The sequence below is a fragment of the Lynx rufus genome, unplaced genomic scaffold (genome assembly GCF_022079265.1).
Source record: "Lynx rufus isolate CCGP_SWC_20201006 ecotype Redwood Valley unplaced genomic scaffold, mLynRuf1.p SCAF_9, whole genome shotgun sequence".
Taxonomy (NCBI): domain Eukaryota; kingdom Metazoa; phylum Chordata; class Mammalia; order Carnivora; family Felidae; genus Lynx; species Lynx rufus.
In genome coordinates this window covers 98,943,605-98,965,692 of record NW_025814897.1, presented here as the reverse complement: position 1 = coordinate 98,965,692, position 22,088 = coordinate 98,943,605, and the positions used below count along the sequence as shown (strand labels likewise).

The 22,088-nt window shown below is 41.4% G+C and overlaps 1 protein-coding gene and 1 pseudogene across 9 annotated transcripts in view; one reads left to right on the top strand and one right to left on the bottom strand.

Moving 5' to 3' along the window:
• Positions 1 to 149: 149 nt before the first annotated feature.
• AMBRA1 (autophagy and beclin 1 regulator 1) overlaps positions 150 to 22,088 on the top strand; it is a 179,506-nt gene continuing 157,567 nt past the window's right edge. For 6 of the 9 annotated variants that reach the window (XM_047072313.1, XM_047072311.1, XM_047072310.1 and 3 more), the window contains exon 1: positions 151 to 352. The gene's annotated coding sequence lies outside the window, so the exon portion shown is untranslated. Of the gene's footprint in view, positions 353 to 19,710; positions 19,930 to 22,088 lie in introns of those variants that run through there. The other 3 variants (XM_047072308.1, XM_047072303.1, XM_047072305.1) reach the window with 2 other exon arrangements.
• On the bottom strand, positions 19,667 to 20,288 carry LOC124506279 (cell division control protein 42 homolog; annotated as a pseudogene).

The following is a 22,088-nucleotide window of genomic DNA, read 5'->3' as shown; positions in this document are numbered from 1 at the left end:
TATGATCTGGGTTTGTTTATTCATGCCTTGGCCAGGAGTCGGACCTAGGGTTGGAGCGGAGCAGTTTTTCGGCGCTCGACTGCATCTCCTTGAACGATTGGCTGGGCGCTCATCCTATGATGTCTGGGCCGTTCGTGTATTCGGTGATCTTTTGCGCCGTCTTCTTGCTTGATGTCTCCCGAGCGGCGGCGGCGCCGGGTCGAAGGCTGACTTATCCGCGAGGCCCCGCGCTCAGGCTGCTTTCTTCCGCTGGTCGGTAGAGCGGACCCCTTGCTTCCTTCCTGCCTCTTCTTCTTGTCGGTGGCTGGGTCCCGTCGCTGGGCTGCAGACGGAGCCTCCGCCCGCCTTGCAGGTAGGCCCGGGAGGAGCCTGGGAGGCCCGGCCCGGCATCCTTCCGCTGGCGGGTTGAGAAGACCTTGGCGCCGGCGGGTGGGCGGGCGGCTTGGCCGCGGAGACACGGCCGGAGGAGGAGCTACCCGGCTGCGTTCGGGGGCGCGGTCGGAGAGGCGGCAGGGCACGGAGGGAGAGGCCGGAAGGAGGGAGAGATGCTGGGGCTGCTTTACGCGGTTAGGTAGGGAGGGGATGTTGGGTCTAGGGCGGGTGTTGGCACCCTCAGTGTGGGGGGAAGTCGCCTTCCAGGAACGGATAGAGCTTTGCGCGCTTGCCCCTCCTCGGTCTCCCCTCCCGCCTCCCCACCCCCAAGGCCCCGGGTGTCATGACTCAATTGCGCTGGGGACCTCCTCGGAGTCCGACCTTTGAAGGGACCCTCGAGTAGGTGGAAACAAGTGGAACACGGCCCCCTGGCTGCTCTGAGCGAAGTGTCATGTTCTTGCGTTTTGGGGATAGGGAAACTGAGGCAGCGTTCTGGGACTTGACTTTTCCCCACGTCCCAAATAGGTCTTTAAACGTACCATGAGTCATTTTTTGGTCATTTGCAGGTTCGGGTTCCCCCCCCCCCTCTCTATTTACCAGTCACTTTATGTACACAGCGATATGTCGTTTGTGATCTCTCCTACCTGGGAATACAGATTCTGTCACTGGTGACTTCAGAAGTAAAGGGACCATGCTGGTTTTGTTTGTCAAAGTCTGTATTATTTTACTGAGAAAAGCAATGGCAATTCTGTTTCTTGGATAGAAAATTTTGTTTGCTGACCAGTTTGCTTTCTGGTTGATACTTATTTCTCCCCCCCCCCCCCCAGCTTGTTCTCAATGGAAATCTTCCAACTGTGTTGTTAAGTGGTTAATGTCCAAGGTTGGAGGATTGGTGAAGATTTTCAAATCAGATATTTGTCCTGAAGAGTTTGCTTTCTAGGAAGAATCCAAAGGAAACCCAAGGAGTCGTTTTCAGAACAATTTTATCATATTCGATTAGTGGTTTAGTTGTGCGTATACTAAACAGCCATTGTGTAGGATTCATTCAAATATTGAGATATTTAAGTTTAAAGTTAAAATTCTGGCATCTCCATTATGTTTTCCTTTTCTCTGTCAACTTAGAAACTTTGGGGACTAAGCGTTCTTACTCATTTTATTTTCATTGGATTCAGTGTCACGATCCTAATTTGTGTAGCTTCTTTGTTGAAAAAAAATATTCAGGCTAGAGGTGGTTTTAGGTTGAATAAGTATTTCCGTAGTATGTAAAATCAGTAGGACAGTGGTTTTAAAAAGAGAACAGATTAAATTTCTAGTCCTTGGGTGGAAACTATACAAGTATGTGTTTTGTTTTGTTTTGTTTTTAACAATTTTAGAATTCTAATATGAGTTGTGGAAAGGTTATCGTTCCTCTAATGTTTTTGATTTTGAGGTCAGCAATATCTAAGCGTGGGGTCCTTGGTCATCAGTGATTTCCTAGTTACCAGGACCTCAGAACTTCCAGAAAGGGATTAAAGAAGAGCCACCAGACTGGAGAACCTAGATTGGGAAGTTAGGCTAAGAATGTGTGCTCTCTGAAAAAGTTTTTATGGTAGAAGAGAACGTGTATCAGAGGAGAGCATTTAGTGAAGGAAGCGACGTTATCTCCTGGGAATTGATTCTGCACAGAATTTGTAGTTAATGTAGTATCTCAGTGACTCCTAACGAATGCTAAATAAAGATGGAGTTTGCTAGGAGTGTCACAAAAAATGTTAGCAACATTTTGTTACGTTTCTATAGGAAATAATTAGCAGAGGTTTAAGTTGAATTGAGGAAGACAAGAAATTTGGTTGTGGTGCTGGTGGTGAGGTTATAGGGATAGAGCTTATTGGCTTCTACCCTGCTTTGTGATAGAAATTCACTCCACAATTTACCTTTCTTGGTTAAATCTTGCGCTGTTCTGTCAGTGTCAGATCAGGCTCTCTTCTAGCATTTCCTTTCAGAAATTTATGGGTTCAGAATGTGACTTAATTGTTCTATCTTTTCGTGAGAAAGTTCTTGAGGATTATTAAAGATGTGAACTTCTTTGAATATCTTCTATAGCTTGTCCTGGAAGGAGGTATATTCTACCTTGGAAAAGATTAATTATATGTATCACTTGAAAACTACAAGTTATTTTTATTAACTGTAATAATTTGGTTTTATATTGTATAATTTTCAAATTATCTTCAATACATGTTAGGAAGCTTATGAAACTTTTATTCTTTTTCTTTTTCTTCTCTTTTTCTTTTTTTTGTAAGTAAGCTCCACATCCAGTGTGGGGCTTGAACTCACAGTCCTGAGATCAAGAATCGCGTGCTCTTCCGGCTAAGCAAGCCAGACTTTTGTTCTTATGATCATGCTTCTTTCTGCTTCTTATTAATACTGAGTCCCTACATTTATGATCTTCAGGGATCTTCATGAATGTTGACAACGTATCTCACTATTCCCATTTATCCTGCTCTGAAAGCAGTTTGAGAAAAAGTTTTGTTGTTAGCACACTGAAGTCTCTTTTTTTAAAGATACGTCTCAGCCTTGATAGAGTTATTTTGGAATGGGATGCAGATCTTTTTGCCCAGTGGTTTGGTTTACCAAAAAAACCCCCAAACCAACAAACAGAACAAAATAAACAACCCCCCCCCCGGCCCCCAAAACTCCTTAAGTTCCTTTAATCAGTCATTCTTGTTTCCTTCTCCAATTGTTCCTCATAAACCCAGAGAGAACTTTCTGTTTCTTGTCATAATTTCTGTTTGTACAGAAGTACTATGGTACAACTTGTCCTGTGGTTTGGGGGTGATTTATATTTTATATTTTCAAGCCCCTTCTCCCCCCACCCCAAAGTTAATTAGATCTATCTTTCCCCCTTTTTGCAAAGCTAAAATTAGTTACTGATAGATAAAAATTTTGTGATCAGTTATTGTCAGAAAGTATTTATGTGCCCAGTAGTATGTGGCAGTCTGCCAAAATGATGTAGTGTGAAGAAAACAGATTAAGGAATCAGGAGACCTGGATTTAAGTCCTAGGCTTATACACTTCATAGCTGAGAAATCCTTTACAAATTATTTAAGGAGACTGTAGGGAAGGTTGCTCCCCTTTACTGGGCATTTACTATGTCATGTTCTTCACAGGCATTATCTCATTTAATACAACAGCCCTTTAAGGTAGATATTATTTTCCCAGTGGATACTGAACTCAGAGTACGTAATTTGACCAAGATCACACAGCAAGTATGTAGCAGAGTTGGGATTTAAAAACAAGGCTTTGAATACTTTTATGAGCCTGTGTTTAGAGAATGGGAAAGATAATACTTTTATCATAATATTTCTATTGAGAAAAAAGTATGTGAAACTGCTTTAAAAAGATAAAGTGCTCTTTAGATATTAACTGCTGTGCTATCTTACAGCAATGGTGAGCAGTCATCTAAGTTCTTGGACAACTTGTTTCTTTTAAGGCAACATTATGCCTGACAGTCATGGAGGATAGAGGTGACAAACATTAAACCAGCATTGGGGGAGCTTAACTAATGTGTGTGGAAAGGAGTGAATGCCTGGAAGTGCCAGTGAAAGAGAAGTTTTAAGTGCTGTATGTGTAGATGGGGTGAGGCTGAGAATATTTACCCCCTGTCTTCCAGTTAGTCCTGCCTGTGTGTCTATAGATTAATGTAGTATCTTTTCCATTTTGTTCTCTGTCTTTTCTTAGGGTTGATAATCTCCACTTCTCCACCTAAACTTTTTCCTTTCTTTATTGAGTATTGTTCTTGTGCTGTGTTGTTTCCTAAGGTACATGTATCCCTATCAGACCTTTTGGAACTATTTCTTTTCTTTTTTTCTTTTTTTTTTTTTTTTAATTTATTTTGAGAGTGATAGAGAGCAAACAGGGGAGGGACAGAAAGAGAGGGAAACAGAATCCTAAGCAGGCTTCAGGGCTTCGGCACAGAGCCCGATGCAGGGCTTAAACTCACGAACCATGATATCATGACCTGAGCTGAGATCAAGAGTTGGATGCTTGACCAACTGAGCCACCCGGGTGCCCCTCCTACTCCTCCTCCTCCTCCTCTTCTTCTTCTTCTTCTTCTTCTTCTTCTTCTTCTTCTTCTTCTTCTTCTTCTTTAAGTTTGTTTGTTTATTTACCTTGAGAGAGAGGGAGAGAGCATGGGGGAGAGGCAGAGAGAGAGGGAGAGAGAGAAAACCCCAAGCAGGCTCCACACCATCAGTGCAGAGCACAAAGGAGGTTTGATCTTACAAACCATGAGATCATGACCAGAGCCCAAATCAAGAGTCGAATGCTCAACCAACTGAGCCACCCAGGTACTCCAAGTTTGTTTATTTATTTTGAGAGACAGAGAGCAGCCGTGTGAGTGGGGGAGGGGCAGAGAGAGAGAGAGAGAGAGGGGAGAGGAGAGGAGAGAGAATCCCAAGCAGGCTCCATGCTGTCTGCACAGAGCCCCATGTGGGGCTTGATCTCACGAACCATGAGATCATGACCTGAGCTGAAATCAAGATTCTGATGCTTAACCAATGGAGCCGTCCAGTCTCCCCTATTCTTTTTTTTTTTTTTTAAGTATATTTATTTTGAGAGAGACAGTGTGTGCGCCCAAGAACTGTTGAGTGCATGCATGCATGTGTGAGAGCAGGGGAGGGGCAGAGAGAGAGGGAGAGAGAGAATTCCAGTTTCTGCACTGTCAGCACAGAGCCCCACATGGGGCTCTATCTCATGAACTGTGAGATCATGCCCTAAACCGAAATCAAGAGTTGATGCTTAACTGCCTGAGCCACCCAGGTGCCCTGGAACTATTTCTTGATTGTGACTCTGTGTTTCAGCCCTTTCCTTTTCAGACTTTTGTTCATCTAGCAAATATTTATTGAATGCTCATTAGATGGTGGGATACAAAAGTAGACATGAATATTCTTACTCTTATGGAGTTTATTCCAGTGGGGAGCAGAGTTGACCAGGAATCTGATGGATATTGAAATTTAGGCTGTGCTCTGAAAGAAACAAGGGCTGACAGCAAGATGAAGAAGTGAGGAGGGCGCTGGGTGTTCATGGGGAGAGTGGAGTCTTCAGTCATGGCATCTTTAATCCTGTTAAAAAGTTGCAATCACAACATATCATGATTCAGTAAATTAAGGTTCTCTTTCTGCCATCACAGTGGAAGTCTTCATTTAAAATTGCTACATGTGGGGTGCCTGAGTGGCTCAGTCTATTAAGTGTTTGATTTCAGCTCAGGTCACGATCTCACACTTTGTGAGTTCGAGCCCTTCACCGGGCTGCACTGACAGTGCAGAGCCTGCTTGGTATTCTCTCTCTCTCCCTCTCTTTTTGCCCTTCCTCCACATGCATGCTCTCATGCCTCTGTCTCTCTCTCTCTCTCTCTCTCTCTCTCAAAATAAATTAAAAAAAAAAGATAAAATTGCTGTATGTAATATTTGTTACTTAGTGTATGGTGACACTGGATTTGGCATAATAAAGGATCGCTATGACTTAGAAATGTCCAGCATGCTTGGCTAATGAGTTTAATTTTTACTTCTAATGTGACCTGAATTTAATTAGTTTTCATTTGTTAATTTTTTCTAAAATAATTATTCTTTGGAATTTGAGTTCAGTGAATTTAAACACTGGATACATGACTTCAGATTTATTTGTAGCAGAGACTAAGCTGAAGTACTTAGCCTTATATAAGGGGAAAGATTTAGAAGGATTGTAGTGAAATTGAGAGAGGGAAAATGTAGGCTGCTGCTGCTGAGTATGTGTATATGATAATATGTACTTATAATCTTGTTTAGTACCTTTCAAGATATTAAAAGTGTTTTGTAGCATTTTTTTTACTGCTGCTTATTGGAATCATATGTCTGTCTGTCGAATTAACTGAGGCAAATTTCACATTTCATTATTTCATTATTTGTTTATTTCTGCTTCCCAGGATAGAACGTGTAGTTTCCCATGAGTTAACATTGTTTTGTTTTAGGTGTATATGCTTATGATATAATGAAACATTTGAAATTTTGCTGGGTTGCAGAGGATTAATATGCCTGTTTGATTTGGGGAGAGATTTGGAGTATTTCAGCCTAGCTGACCAGTGAAAACAGGATAGAAAAATATGTCTTCCCAGACTCTTGAATAACAGCCTAGTGGCACTGATTCTTGGAGCCAGGCAGTCTGAGTCCAAATCTCAGGACCACTATTTACTAACTCTGCAACTTACGTAAATACTTAAAGTCTCTGTGCCTTTCTTCATGTGTAGAATACCATACAATTGTGAGAAATGAATGAGAGAATATATGTAAAGCATTTAGAACAGCAGATAGTGCTATATATGCCACCTGTTATTGTTTTCAATATTATTATTATAACACCTTAAAGATTGTATGTTCCCCAAAAGGACTACAAACAGTAGTGATGCTTAGATTGAAGTTCAGTGTCTTCTGAGAAAACTTAAACAGGAAACAGGAAGTTCAAGCAGTGTATTTGTTTCTCCTTTCCCTCAGTGTGCTTCAAGTTAAAGTGAGAGGGTATGTCTTTACTGGGAGAGAGAAACCTAGAAAGCAACAGTGTCTGAAAGAATTCCAAGTAGAAGAGACATGACGGAATTTTGAGGATTCTGTAATATGTATGGTAAAACAGTCCAGTGCTATTTTAGGAACAGAAAAACATTTCTTTGCCAAACAGGTAGTAAATTTTAGCATCTGAATTTTACCATGTATTTGAACTGTGATTAGTACTTGAACGATTTGGAAGAAGTTGTCTAAAGGCATGGAAGAAAATGATATTTAGGGAAAAGTCAAAGTTACCAAATCAACTTGGGTAAACTTCTGGAAGAGTGAACTTGTATTTCATATAGTGGTACAGGAATGCAGTAGAGTTAGTTTTTTATTCCTCTTGTCCCTTTATGCCATCATAAATTGTGGGTGCTTCAGTCTTTACCTTAACTATCCGTTTTTGTTTTCCTCTCTGAAGTCTGTGTAAAATTCCTGTGCTGTCATTTAAAAAACCTATTTAATGAAGATAGTGGAGTCTTGTTTTTTTTAATTAATTAACCCATCCATTCATTCAGTAAATGTTGTCTACCACTGTGGTAGGTGTTATGAGTACCATAATAAGAGCTGATCAGAACCGTGCTTATTGAAGTGCTTTGTGCCAGGTACTGTACCAAGTGCTTTGTGTCATTAATTCTTTTCATTCTTACAGTTTTGTGGTGTAGGTACTTTTATTTTCCTCATTTCGTAGATCTGGAAATTGTGGCACAGAGAGAGGTTAAGCAGTTTGCCCAGGGTCTTAGAGCCTAGTTAGTGGCAGCACCAGGATTTGAATCCAAGCAGTCTAGCTCCATAGTCTCCTGCTCTTAATCCCTAAATTATACTGATTCTAAACTACTTTAAACAATTCTAAACTCTCTAAACTACTACCACTGTACTAAGACTAGAGTGACAAAAATAGACTCTGTCCATGCTCTTCTAGAGATTGTTGTCCATAGGGGAGAGAGATGGTAAACAAAAAATACACTAATAAATGTGTAATTGCAAAGTGTATCAAGTCCTATGATGGAGAAGTAAAAAAGAGATTATAGTAGGGGACCCTGAATTATATTGGAGCCTTGGGAAAAGTTTCCTGAAGACGTGATATTTAAGCAGAGATTAGAAGGCTGAAAGGGAAAGGCAAAGGGAATAGCATGTATGAAAGCCTTGGGGTAGGAAGGAACGTGGCACAGTTTGAGAAGCTGGAAGAAGATTGGTGTGGCTGGAGTACAGTGAGCAGTGGGGAAGGAAGGAGAGGGGCACAGGATGAGGATAGAGACGTAGGCAGGGTTGTGTTAAGGATTTTGGACTTTTTTCCTAAATATAACTGGAAGTGTTGGAAGGTTTTAAGTATGAGTGTTGTGACCCTAATATATGATTTTAAAAGGTTGCTCCAGCTACATTGTGGAAACTTTTGGAAATTTGTGGGAAAAATTTTGGAATTTGGAAAATTTGAAAGAGAAGTGGGGGAAGTATGATGGTTAAAGATGTCTTTTTGTGGTCCAGGCAAAAGATGACCATATCATGGCTTGGACTAGGCTGTAGGCAATGGAGATGGGAGGAAGTAGAAAAAATGAATAGATACATTTTTTTTTTCCAATAGATATTTTAGAATTAGGACAGGCAAGACTTAATCATGGATTGAATATGTGGGAAGAGGGAAAAGTCAAGTATGATTCTCAGATTTCTGGCATGAGCATCTGGATAGATGAAGTTGCCATTTCTGAGATGGAAACATTTGAGGAGGAGCAGATTTTGACTAGAGTTGGGGAGCAGGAGGAAGACCTCAACTTAAGCCCTGCTGAGTGTGAGCTTTCTGTTAAAAACATGTGGAGACATCCAGCAAGGAGCCTTTGAGTGCTGCTGGCAGGGGTGCTGGCAGTAAATCTGATGCTCTTGGTAGAGAGGTGGTATTTACAGTCAAGGAAAATGGTAAGATTACCTACAGAGAATGTGTGTATAGACTAGCAGGAGAGTGTTCCCAGTCAAGATCCAAAGAATTTGAGGAAACCTCAGAAATCCACTGAAGTGGATTTAAAAAGTGGGATGGGAGGAAGTGGAGATGGTCTGTATATTTTGGTAATTAGCATGTCTGTCTTCCCAGAAGAAGTAATACTTTAAGAAGAAGTAATATAATAAGGTCCATGAAGATAGGAATGATACCTTTTTATTTTCTTCTTGGTGGCCTAGCCTTGGTGTCTTGCCAGGAGGTTGGATTAAAGGAGAAAGAGGTTTAAAAAAAGCCGGGGGGTGGGGGGGTGGGGTGGGGAGAAGAGGTCAAGGAATGAGGGTAACTGCAGAATGGAAAGAGTAGTGATTCTCATGATTTGTATATGTGGCCTTGGAATTTAAGGGTTTATGTACTTTTTAGTTTTGCTGTCATTAGCTTCTCTTTTCAATTCCCTACTTAATGTGTCTTTGTATTTTGGCTTTTAAAATTTATTCCTTACTTTTATTTTTTCGTATTGCTTTCCTGTGGTCATTGTTGCTATAGTCAATTTGCTCATGTGCTTGGTTATTTACTTTATCTTAAAAAAAATTTTTTTTAGGGGCGCCTGGGTGGCGCAGTCGGTTAAGCGTCCGACTTCAGCCAGGTCACGATCTCGCGGTCCGGGAGTTCGAGCCCCGCGTCAGGCTCTGGGCTGATGGCTCAGAGCCTGGAGCCTGTTTCTGATTCTGTGTCTCCCTCTCTCTCTGCCCCTCCCCCGTTCATGCTCTGTCTCTCTCTGTCCCAAAAATAAATAAACGTTGAAAAAAAAAAAATTAAAAAAAAAATTTTTTTTTAAATGTGTTTATTTATTTTTGAGACAGAGACAGAGCATGAGCAGGGGAGGGGCACAGAGAGAGAGAGAGGGAGACACAGAATCTGAAGCAGGCTCCAGGCTCTGAGCTGTCAGCACAGAGCCAGACATGGGGCTTGAACTCCCAGACTGTGAGATCATGACCTGAGCTGAAGTCGGCCGCTTAACCGACTGAGCCACCCAGGCGCCCCTACTTTATCTCTTTATTCAGTCACTTATTTATTGGTTCTTACTGCCATATAGAGTACGTATAAATATGACTCTAGACTTTATTTTGGTTTCTGTTTTGTTTCCCATTTACATATTCTTTGCTTAGAGTCTAATAGGCCATAATGAGATAATATTAAACGTTTTGGCTACCAGTCTACCTAGAATTTTATATGGTGACTTCTCTGGGAAGGGCTAATAAGCATTTTATGGATATTGTCCCCACTAGTTCTTCTAGCCTTCCCCCCCCTTTTTTTTTATTCAGGTGAAATTCATACAATGCAAAATTAACCATTAATTAATTAATTAAAATTTTTTTCTTAATTTTTTTTTTATTTTTGAGAGAGAGAGACAGAGCACAAGCAGGGAAGGGGCAGAGGGAGAGAAGGAGACACAGAATCTGAAGCAGGCTCCAGGCTCTGAGCTGTCAGCACAGAGCCCAATGTGGGACTTGAACTCACAGGCCACTAGGTCGTGACCTGAGCAGAAGTCAGATGCCTAACCACTGAGCCACCCAGGCACCCCTTGTTTATTTATTTATTTTTTAAAGTTTTTATTTATTTATTTTGAGAGAGAGCATGAGCAGGGGAGGGGCAGAGAGACAGGATCCCAAGCAGGCTCCGCACTATCAGTGTAGAGCCTGATGTGGGGCTGGAACTCATGAACCGTGAGATCAAGACTTGAACCAAAATTAAGAGTCCGACGCTTAGAGGTGCCTAGGTGGCTCAGTTGGTGAAGCGTCCAGCTCTTGGTTTCAGCTCAGGTCCTGATCTTGTGGTTGGTGAGTTCGAGCCCCTCATCGGGTTCTGTGCTGATGGTGCGGAGCCTGCTTGGGATTCTGTTTCCCTTTATCTCTGCCCCTCACTTACTCTCTGTCTCTGTCTCTCTCAAAATAAACTTAAAAAAAAAAAAAAAACAATGGACACTTAACCGACTGAGCCACCCAGGTGCTATTTATTTACTTTTTTTTTTTTTTTTTTTTTTTAAGTAGGCTCCATGCCCAATGTGGGGCTTGAATTTATGACCCTGAGATCAAGAGTCGCAAGCTATACTGACTGGGCCAGCCAGGCGTCCCTTAAAAGATTTTATTTTTAGGAGTTCCTGGGTGGCTCAGTCTGTTAAGCTTGGGACTTTGGCTCAGGTCATGATCTCACTGGTCCAGAGTTAAAGCCCCATGTCGGGCTCTGTGCTGACAGCTCAGAGGGTGGAGCCTGTTTCAGATTCTGTGTCTTCCCCTCTCTCTGCCCTTCCCCCACTCATGCTCTGTTTCTTTCTCTCAAAAATAAACATTAAAAAAAGTTTTTAAACAATTTTATTTTTAAGTAATTCTGCAAACCCAATGTGGGGTTTGAATGTACAACTCTGAGATCAAGAGTCACATGGTCTGCTGACTGAGCCAGCCAGGTGCCCCAGAATTAACCTTTTTTTTTTTTCAACGTTTATTTATTTTTGGGACAGAGAGAGACAGAGCATGAACGGGGGAGGGGCAGAGAGAGAGAGGGAAACACAGAATCGGAAGCAGGCTCCAGGCTCTGAGCCATCAGCCCAGAGCCTGACGCGGGGCTCGAACTCGCGGAGCGCGAGATCGTGACCTGGCTGAAGTCGGACGCTTAACCGACTGCGCCACCCAGGCGCCCCAGAATTAACCATTTTAAAGTGAACAGTTCAGTGGTGTTTAATACATTCATAATGTTTTGTAACCACCACCCTCTATTTAGTTCCAAAACATTTCGATTACTCCAAAGTAAAACAGTTTCTCTTCATTTCCCTCCTTTCACCAGCCCCTGGAAATCAGCAGTCTGCATTCTGTATCTATAGGTTGATATATTCTGAATTTCTTATAAAAGAGGAATCATAACAATATGTAACCTATTGTATATATTGTATTGTATTGTATATGTATTGTATGTATCATAATTTGTTCCTTTACCCATCGAAGAACATTTGGACTGCTCCCACCTTTTGGAAATCATGAATAACGCTGCTGTAAACATGCATGTACGTGTCCTTGTTTTCAGTTGTTTTGGGTATCTACCTAGGCGTGTAATTAATTGTAAGGCTATCTGGTAATGTATTATTGTCATGATTCTTCCTAACCCATAGAGATCAAGCCAACATCTGCAGCTTCCACAGAGTGAGTGATTTGAGAGTTGTTGGCTGGGCTTAGATTGGGATTGAGAATCTCTTGCCTTTATATTTAGTTTTTTGAGGAACTGAGTTCTCCCAACATACTGGTTTTATCATTTGCATTTTACTGATGGGGTAATTGAGGTACAGCATCTGCTTGGTTTTAACTTCCTATCATCTTCAGAGCAAGTCAGTGATGGAACTGGGAATTTAAGACTCTTAATCATGTTCTTTGTCTAAGATGACCCATTTAAAGCCATGTTGCATTTACATGAAGCTGTTTAAAATGGGCTTCCTATATTTTATAATCTCTTGAAGGGATATTGTTCAGGTGGTATTAAGCAGATGTTCTTTTCCCATAGAAGACAAGAGGGAATGTGTTTTAATTGCAGCAGAAGGGATATAGATTACGAATTAGAAAGAACTTCCTGACAACAAGATACTGGGATATTACTGAGGAAGGTTGTGAAATATGTTCTTCAAAGACTCAGTAACTGTCTTTGTAGGATGACTCAAGCATGGGCTTGTTAAGAAATGAAGGAGATGAGAAAGATGACTTCTGAGGTCCCTGGTAACCAAACCCCAGGTAGTTAATCAAAACAGTATCTCTGGGGGCGCCTGGGTGGCGCAGTCGGTTAAGCGTCCGACTTCAGCCAGGTCACGATCTCGCGGTCCGGGAGTTCGAGCCCCGCGTCGGGCTCTGGGCTGATGGCTCAGAGCCTGGAGCCTGTTTCCGATTCTGTGTCTCCCTCTCTCTCTGCCCCTCCCCCGTTCATGCTCTGTCTCTCTCTGTCCCAAAAATAAATAAACGTTAAAAAAAAAAAAAAAAAACAGTATCTCTGGCATTGTAATGAGTATATTTTCATTTTCTTTATGAAGAAATAATCAGTGGAGACTAGGTAAATTGCTGAAGGTCTCCTAGTAAAATGGAAGATTAGCATTCTGAATCTTCTTGGCTCCCATGTTCAACGCTCAGGGATGTGTTCTTTATCGTAAAGGAGTCTTTTCATGGCTATGTGATGTATTATTGTTGTGATTCTTCCTAAACCATAGGGATCAAAGCCAACATCTGCAGCTTCCATAGTGTGTGTGATTTGAGAGTTGTTGGCTGGGTTTAGATTAGGACTGAGAATCTTTTCCTGTAAAAATTGTTTTGGTCTCCTGTTACACATGTAGAAATAGGAACACATTATCAATAACAGACTAAGGTAATAGATTTTTAATGACTGTTTAGAAGGGCCAGATTAAAATTGCTTAAGGAAGGTGCACATGACAGATGTATTTTTGTTTTCTGGTGCTTGGAAAAATAGAAGCCCAGAAGATGGGCAAATGAATGAACATCGGTTCATGCTGTAGAACATAAATATAAAAATACTCATTAAATGTAGTATTAAATTGCCAGTTTATTTACTATTATTTTTTTAATGTTTATTTACTTTTGGAGAGACGGAGCTTGAGTGGGGGAAGGGCAGAGAGAGAGAGAGGGAGACACAGAATCCAAAGCAGTCTCCAGGCTTTGAGCTGTCAGCACAGAACCCGAGGTGTGGCTCGAACTCACGAGTCTTGAGATTATGACCTGAGCTGAAGTCGGATGCTTAACTGCCTGAGCCACCTAGGCGCCCCAAAATTGCCAGTTTAAATGCTCAGCTCAGGAAATGCCAAAGTTAAATTACTGAGAACATTAACACATTCACCTGACACTTTAGGGTGTACATTAAAGAATCTCATAATAAGTGTTTATTAGTAAAAAACACCTTTTGAGGTTCATGGGTCATTGACTGGGAAGCTAAGCTGGGAGGGGGTATTATCATTGGTAGGTTGCTGTAATGGAGGATTTATTATGTCTCTTTCAGTTGAGCTGTGGGAGCATTTACTTGTTCACTTCTCTGCTCCTACAGATATCATCAAATATACTTATTGAGCTTTCTTGAATTGGCAGCAACTGTTACCTCTGTAGGATAAAAGAGAGGGGAGCCAACTTTTGAATACTTAACATGTACTGGGAATTTTATATTTGTTCCTCCACGTAATATTCATAACAAACCAATGAAGCTCTATAAAATGGATGGTAGTATCTCTATTTTCAAGGACAGGAGGGGCGCCTGGGTGGCTCAGTAGGTTGAGCGTCTGACTTCGGCTCAGGTCATGATCTCACGGTCCGTGGGTTCGAGTCCCACGTCGGGCTCTGTGCTGACAGCTCGGAGCCTGGAGCCTGCTTCGGATTCTGTGTCTCCCTCTCTCTCTGCTCCTCCCCTGCTCATGCTCTGTCTCTTTCTCTCTCTCAAAAATAAATAAACATTCAAAAAAATTTAAAAGAAATAAAGGACAGGAAAAGTGAAACATTTTCTTGCCAAAGGTTATACAGATGGTGAATGGCAAACCTGAGATAGAGAAGTTAGAGTCTTTAAGTTAATGTTATTCTTCTTTTCTTTTTTATACTATCACTTCTCTTCCTTCCTTCCTTCCTCCCTCCCTCCCTCCCTCCCTCCCTCCCTTCCTTTCCATGTCCATTGTGGTCTTATGACCCTGAGACTAAGGGTTGCATGCTTTACTAACTGAGCCAGCCAGGTGCCCAGAGTTAAGTGTGTTCTTTGGAGGTGCCTATGGGGTGGCGTGAGAGTCAGGAAGAGTTTGATTCTCCCACTCTGCTTAAACCAGAGCAGCTCATTTTGATCTCTTTTATATGTTAGTGTTTTCACATAAGATTTCATCTGGAAAAAGGGTTCTGTTTCTTAAAGAAAAGAAAGCAACCTGGAAGGCCACTGAGGAATCACGAAAGAAAATTAGTTAAAAAACGTGAAGATTGAAAAGTGGCTAAATTACATAACTGCCAGTCGGGAAATTATGTCAAAATTTTAAGTGACTTGATGTCCCAGCCACACATGCAGTGCAATTATTCTGTCCTTAGGGAGTGTGGGGTAGTGGGAAAAGAGCAGACACTCTGGAGTTGGAATTAGCCTCTGGGGTGGCTGTGGAGTTTGGGAATATTTCTATAAACCTAGTGTGTGCAAACACCTCTTTCAAGAGTGGCTGTAAGGATCAGAAAGAACCTTCACCTTCAAGTTGCCTGGCTCATAGTGGATACCCCTAAAATACTAGCTGTTGCTGAGATGATGATGATGTTGTTGATGGCTTTTTTAATTTTTTAAGAATCTATTGACATTCCCCCCCCCCCCCCAAATACCGGAAAAACTTCTTTCGTACCAAGGATAGGCAGTCCTTTACCTCTATATGTACCTCATTATGGTGTTCAGCATGTTTGTTTTTGATAGTTTTTGAACTGTGCATGATTACTTATTCATGGATGCATCTATTGTTGATGAAAAGAGAAAACCTGAACTTCATTAAGTTCATTTTCATTGAACTTAAAAGAAAGAAGCAGTAGTGAAAAGGAACCCCATACAATGACTTGAGAAACCTGGGCTTTTGTCTTAGAGCTACCCTTAGTGAATCTTGTAATGATGGACAGGTGAATTTAACTTTGTAAGATCTTATGTTCAAAATGATGTCTTCGTCACTTTAAATTCCGTACATCCATTGTTTGACCAGAAGGGTTAAAGATACTTCATTTTCATTGCCAAAATTTTAAAAAATTGCATCATTACTTTTAGAGAAGGAGCTTTATGCTGACCTGAGTTGGCGGGCCTTCATTTGTACTTATTGAATATGACCAAGGCAGTGTTTTATATGGAAGGATGTTGTATATCAGAGCAGAATTGAAATGAAGAGCAATTAATTGTAAGGAAGCTAATGTGAGAGATTATCATTTGCTTTTGGGTGGATAGCTGGATTCTTCAAACGCATAGCACTTTGTACTTCTTTGTGGGTAGTACTTGCCACATTTCAGTATAGCAGCTATATAGTTACAGTATACAACAGTTGCAGACTCCCCACCAGGCTGAGAGCTCTTTGAGGTTTTGTTTACCTTTCTGTCGCTGTTACAATAGTGCTACATAGTATACTGTCCCCAAAATATACTAAATGGGGGAAAAAATTGGATCAAAGTCAGCAGACATATGTGGAAAATGGCTTCTGCCTAAATACACTAAAAACACTAAATACAGTGTTAAATTTATTGACTCTCTTCTGTTGTTATGTGGTAATATAGAAAAACCGGATAAAGTAGGAAAGGCACAAGTTTTATAGCTTTGAACACCAACTTTACCGTGTACTCACTGTTTGACTATGGGTGAGCAGTTTCACACTGAGCCAGGTTTTTGTCTGTAAAATGGGACTGGGGTAGGAGGGAGCTTTAGAGATAGAATATATAAAACATTAGCACTCAATAGAAGTGGTAGTAGCTATTACAAAAATGAATGTTTTAAAAATTATCAACTGTGCATTTTGCACTTCTGCTTGAAGGAGTAATATATTTTCAGAGAAGTTTGTTTGCTTTGCCTTGAGTATGTGGGAGAATTATCCCCTCTAGCAGTTTTCTGCTGAAAAGAAATCTTTTAGCATTTCTTGCTCTGTGGGCCCCCGAGGATAGTTCCATGGAGGAGGCATTTGGGATCCTAGAATAGCTGCTGAAGACCTTGCATTTGTGTGGATCTCTTTACAATACTGCTTCTGTATTGTACTGTACTCCCTTTTTCACTCACTAAATGATGCTGTCTCAGCTACTGTATATTTACATGATAAACATTGTCAGATTTGTACCAGTCGGAAAATATTCTATACCTGCCATCCTGCTTGGCACTTAAAAGATTTTTTAAGCTCTTTATGGTACAGTGATAATAGGTGAAGTAGGTAGGTTGCAGGGTAATATGTAGTATACATAATCTCATTTTGATGCACAAAACATCTAATAAGATGCCTACATGTTTGTCTAAGCAGTGAGTTTGCATAGTTATCTCAGGAGGGTGGAAATGGGAGGGTTTGGGAGGGAGATTGATCAGACTAATTTTCACTTGTTACTGAGGAGCATATGTTACCTTTTTTTTTTTAAGTTAAACTTTTTATTTTGAGATGATTGTAGATTTACATGCAGTTTTAAGAAATAATGTGTGAGAGAGAGATCAAGTGTACCCTTTACCCCGTTTCTCCCAATTTTAACATCTTACAAAACCAGGATATTTCCATTGAAACAAGATACAGAACATTTCCATCACTGCAAGGATCTCCCTTGATGCCCTTTTATAGCCACACCCATCCCCAAATCATAAATCATCAGGCAAGTGCAATGGGTAAAGTTGCAGTAAAGCTTTGTGCAGAGAATCAAGGGAAAATACCCATAGGAGAAGGCGGTCCACCTCCTACTTCCTTTGCCCTATCTGTAATCCCACCCCCCCCTCCCCCACCCTGCCCCGACTAATCTGGTCTTTGTTATTTCAAGAATTCTATGTACATAGGTCAACTACAATTTAAAAAGGATGTAATTGTATGCCCCACTGACTGAGCCAACCAGGTGCCCCCATATGTAGCTATTTAGTTATAAAAAGTTTTTTTTTTTAAGTTTATTTATTTTTGAGAGAGAGAACATGAGCATGAGTAGGGTAGGGACAGAGAGAGAGAATCCCAAGCAGGTTCCATGGTGCCAGCACAGAGTCCGACGTGGGGCTCAAACCCACAGATCATGACATCATGACCTGAGCATATGTAACCTTTTAGATTGGCCTTTCCACTCAGCCTAATTCCCCGGAGATTCAACTTGGTTGCCTGAATCAGTCAATATAGTTCCTTTCTTTTTAACTGCTGAGTAGTAGTTCATGTTTTGAATGTTATACAGTTTGTTTAATCATTTGTCCATTGAAGAACATCTGAATTTTTCTACAGTTCCTGGCTGCTGTGAACATTTGTGTACAAGTTTTTGTGTAAGTTTTGCATTTCTCTGGGATAAATGCCTGAGAGTGTGGTTGCTGGGTTTTATGGTATGTCTTCTTTAAATTTAAAAAAAAGGGAGAAATTGGGGTGCCTGGGTGGCTTTGTTAAGCGTCCGAATTCGGCTTGGGTCACAATATTGAGGTTCCTGAGTTCCAGCCCCTTTTTGGGCTCTGTGCTGACAGCTCAGAACCTGGAGCCTGCTTCAGATTCTATATGTCTCCCTCTCTCTCTGCCCTTCTCCCACTTGTGCTCTCTCTCAAAAAATAAACATTTAAAAAAATTAAATAAAATTACAAATATTAACTAATACAACCCTCCAGGAGGCAAGTAATGGTTAGCTGTGGTGAGAGTAGTCCCTTTTATGGATAGGTAGGTTGAGGCATGGATGTCAGGGTACATAGCATGAGTCACTGTGTTCTGACTCAGATTCATTTGAATTTATTCATTCTCTCTTCTGAATCAACTTTATAATTATGACCTGCTAGATGTGAGGACACAAAAGGAATTTTTCTGGATCCGAGGTTTAATGCCGATTCTATAAAAGCAGTGTGTATAGTGGTCAGAGCATGCATTTTGGCAACTTACTTGGATTTTGAATCTCTCCTCCACATGGGCCAATCGTTTAACTCCTCAAGCCTCAGTTTTGTGATTTGCAAAATGAAATGGAGGTAATGATAGTACCTATCTTCGTAGTGTCATTGTGAGAAATAAATGAGATGATACGGAAGAGTGCTTAGCACTGCCAGGTGTGTAGCAAATGTTCATTGAATGTTAGATAAAAGTATTGCTTTAAATATACGTTATGTTCTGCCACTTTCGTTTATCAATTGGCCATAATTGGATAAATATTCAGATTTTTCTGCTGTGTACTTACAAGGCTTTAAGATCACTGTTTACTTTTGAAGTAAAGGATGATTTAAATGCTACTTAAATTTAGTCTTATGTGTAATTAACAATAGGAAGTAATGTTGGATTGTATTTATTACAGTATTAAGTTACATGAAAATATTAAAAAATTTCTCCTGACTTACTCATTTTCTCAGTCTCACTCAGAAAAATGGGAAATGATGCTCAGCTACTGATTTCCTCCCTTTGATCTGCCCCCCCAAAAACATTCCTTTCCATATTTTTTTAATGTTTATTTTTGAGAGAGAAAGAGAGAGCGCGCAAGCAGGGGAGGGGCAGAAAGAGAGGGGAACAGAAGATCCGAAGTGGGCTCTGTGCTGACAGCAATGAGCCTGATGTAGGGCTCGAACTCACCTGAAGTTGCAGCTCAACATACTGAGCCACCCAGGCGCCCCATCCTTATTTTCTTCCTAGGGTACTGAGTAATTGAAAATATCCTCAATTTTTTTTTTTTAACATTTATTTACTTCTGAGAGAGAGATAGTGCAAGCCAGGGAGGAGCATAGAGAGAGAGAGAGAGGGAGACACAGAAACCGAAACAGGCTCCAGGCTCAGAGCTGAGAGAGGGAGAGGGAGAGGGAGAGGGAGAGAGGGAGAGAGGGAGAGAGAGAGAGAGAGAGAGAGAGAGAGAGAGAGAGAGAAACCAAAACAGGCTCCAGGCTCCAGGCTCAGAGCTGTCGGAATGGGTCCCAATGCGGGGCTCGAACTCATGAACCGTGAGATCATGACCTGAACTGAAGTCGGATGCTTAACCGACTGAGCCACCCAGGCGCCACTAAAGTATCCTCTATTTACTTATGTATTTCTGCAAAAACAAATTTTAATTTTTAATCTTTAGTTTGATTTAACGTTGCTTTTAGTACGATGCTGACACCAGCTGTGCAGAAAAGGGTCTGGAGACGTCTATAGCATCACACACCTGCGGGTCTTCTTCGGTTCTGGAGGCTCCAGGGCAGCCAATATCGCTTCGTCAAATACGTTCTTCACGCCTTTCTGTGTGAGTGCAGAACACTCCACATACTTGACCGCCTTCAGGTCGCGAGCCAGCTTTTCAGCGGTCTCTGGAGTGACAGGCTTCTGTTTGTTCTCGGCAAGTTTCTCAATCTTGGGTCATCGCGGAGATTAATTTGGGTCCCAACAAGGAAGCAAGGAGTCTTTGGACAGTGGTGAGTTATCTGAGGCACCCAGTTCTCCTTCACATTTTCAAATGAGGATGGAGAGACCACTGGAAAACAGACTGGAAATACATCTGTTTGTGGATAACTCAGCGGTCGTAACCTGTCATGATCCTCTTGCCCTGTGGTATCAAAAAGTCCAAGGGTATATGGCTCTCCACCAATCATAACTGTGACTGCATAGCTGTCAAAAACAGTCGGTACCTACTCCAGTGGAAATTTGTTTGTTGTGTGGGATATCAGGAGGCATGTTTTACCAATGGCACCATCGCCCACAACAACACCCTTAATTGTCTGCATTGCTGAAACAGTTTTGCATCCACTTTAAATATTTCAGATTCACTGATGACCTCAGCTTCTCTGCCGGGGTGTTGGCAGCACTCCTCAGTTGTTTTTTTTTTTTTAATTTTTTTTTAACGTTCATTTATTTTTGAGGCAGAGAGAGCTTGATCGGGGGAGGGTCAGAAAGAGAGGGAGACACAGAGTCCGAAAAAGGCTCCAGGCTCTGAGCTGTCAGCACAGAGCCCGACGCGGGGCCCGAACCCACAAACTACGAGATCATGACCTGAGCCAAAGTCGGACACCCAACCGACTGAGCCACCCAGGCGCCCCAATTTTTAATTACATAATGACATAAGCGTCTTGAGGGCAAGGATGTTCAGTAAAGTATTCTCAGTGCCTAGAATAGTGCTGAGTACATAGTAAATGTTCAATAAACATTTCTTGGCTATCATTGCTTTTGCATCCTTCTCCCCTTCCTTTTTTAAAAATCTTTAAAGTTTATTTATTGTGAGTGAGCGGAGGAGGGGGGAAAGAGAGAGAGAGAGTGAGAGAGAGAGATTGAATCCCAAGGAGGCTCTGCACTGCAGTGAATTTATGAAACCGTGAGATCATGACCTGAGAGTCAGTCACTTAACCGACTTAGCCAGCAAGGTGTCCCCTTCTCCTCCCCTTCTTTAAGTGTTTTTTTATTCGGAAAGTTGGGGAAATGGAATCCAGGTTCTTAAATCCAGTGATTTATTTTGATTGGCTGAGAAATGTGATTGGCAAGATGGAGGAGCATCTGGACCTTTTAGCATAAGAGCTCTACGTTTACTAATTTGACTTCTTTTCCTGAAGCCTTGAGGGAGATTTTTTCTTTCCCTATTCTGGTCAGCCAAGAACCTGACCTGGGCTGACTCTAACATTGGAGAACACTGAACACTGAACACAGTATCTGCCGAGCCAAGGACTGGGAGTCAAGTTCTGATACTATCTGAAGAAAAAGCCTGAATTCAAATCCTGCTTTGGCTACTGATGCCTCTTGCAAAGCTAGATGCATTTCGTAACCTCTTCCAGGTTTTATTTTTCTTAAATAATCTCATCTCAATAATCTCAGTAATCTCATCTGTCCTGGGGTTCGTGAAGATTCTTGGTTAATGTTCTCCAAGCTTTTAACAATACTGTTGCTATGGCTCCAGGGGTTTCCAGGAATCCTGGGGGCAATGTGTTACTGTGGGAGGAGAGTTACACTTCTTTTTCCCAAAGACTGTGAGGAAAACAGAAAGATGTGATCCTTCATGATTTGAAATCAGCTTTACTTCAGCCTCCTAATATTGTGGGTGGATGAAAGGGATGTTGTTGCCAAAGTCATTAGGTCTGTTTGCCTGAGGCAGTTGGGGTCAGTTCCCAGTTCTGGGGTTAAGCTGTTTTTGCCTCTGAAATTTCTTTCATCAAAAGCTACTCTTTTTTCTTTGCTTACTAATAGAAAGTCTCTCGCCATTTTTGTGCATTTAAGGCTAACCTTCCTGGCTTCTTGATTCTGTTGATAGCTTGGGACTCAAAAATTGAGCTTCACTTTCTTGTTGGTTCAGTGGTTTCCTCCTTGCTCTTCCTTGAGTTTCCAGGGATTCTTGTATTCTTAGTCCGGTTTCCCCAGAATAGTTTGCAGATAACACTTCATTCCTTTTTTCGTAATCCTTCTGAGGTAAGTGACAATAAGGAAAACTGTCAGTCTCAGATTTGGAACTTACGGCTTTCTGTTTCCAGTTTTGATCACACTTTGTTTTTGAGTACAAACTCTGCTGTGTTTCAGACATTAGGTCATGTTATTTTTACTTTAGGAAGCCCTAGTAAGCAAACTCTGCAGCAGAAAAGCTAGTGCTTTTTCC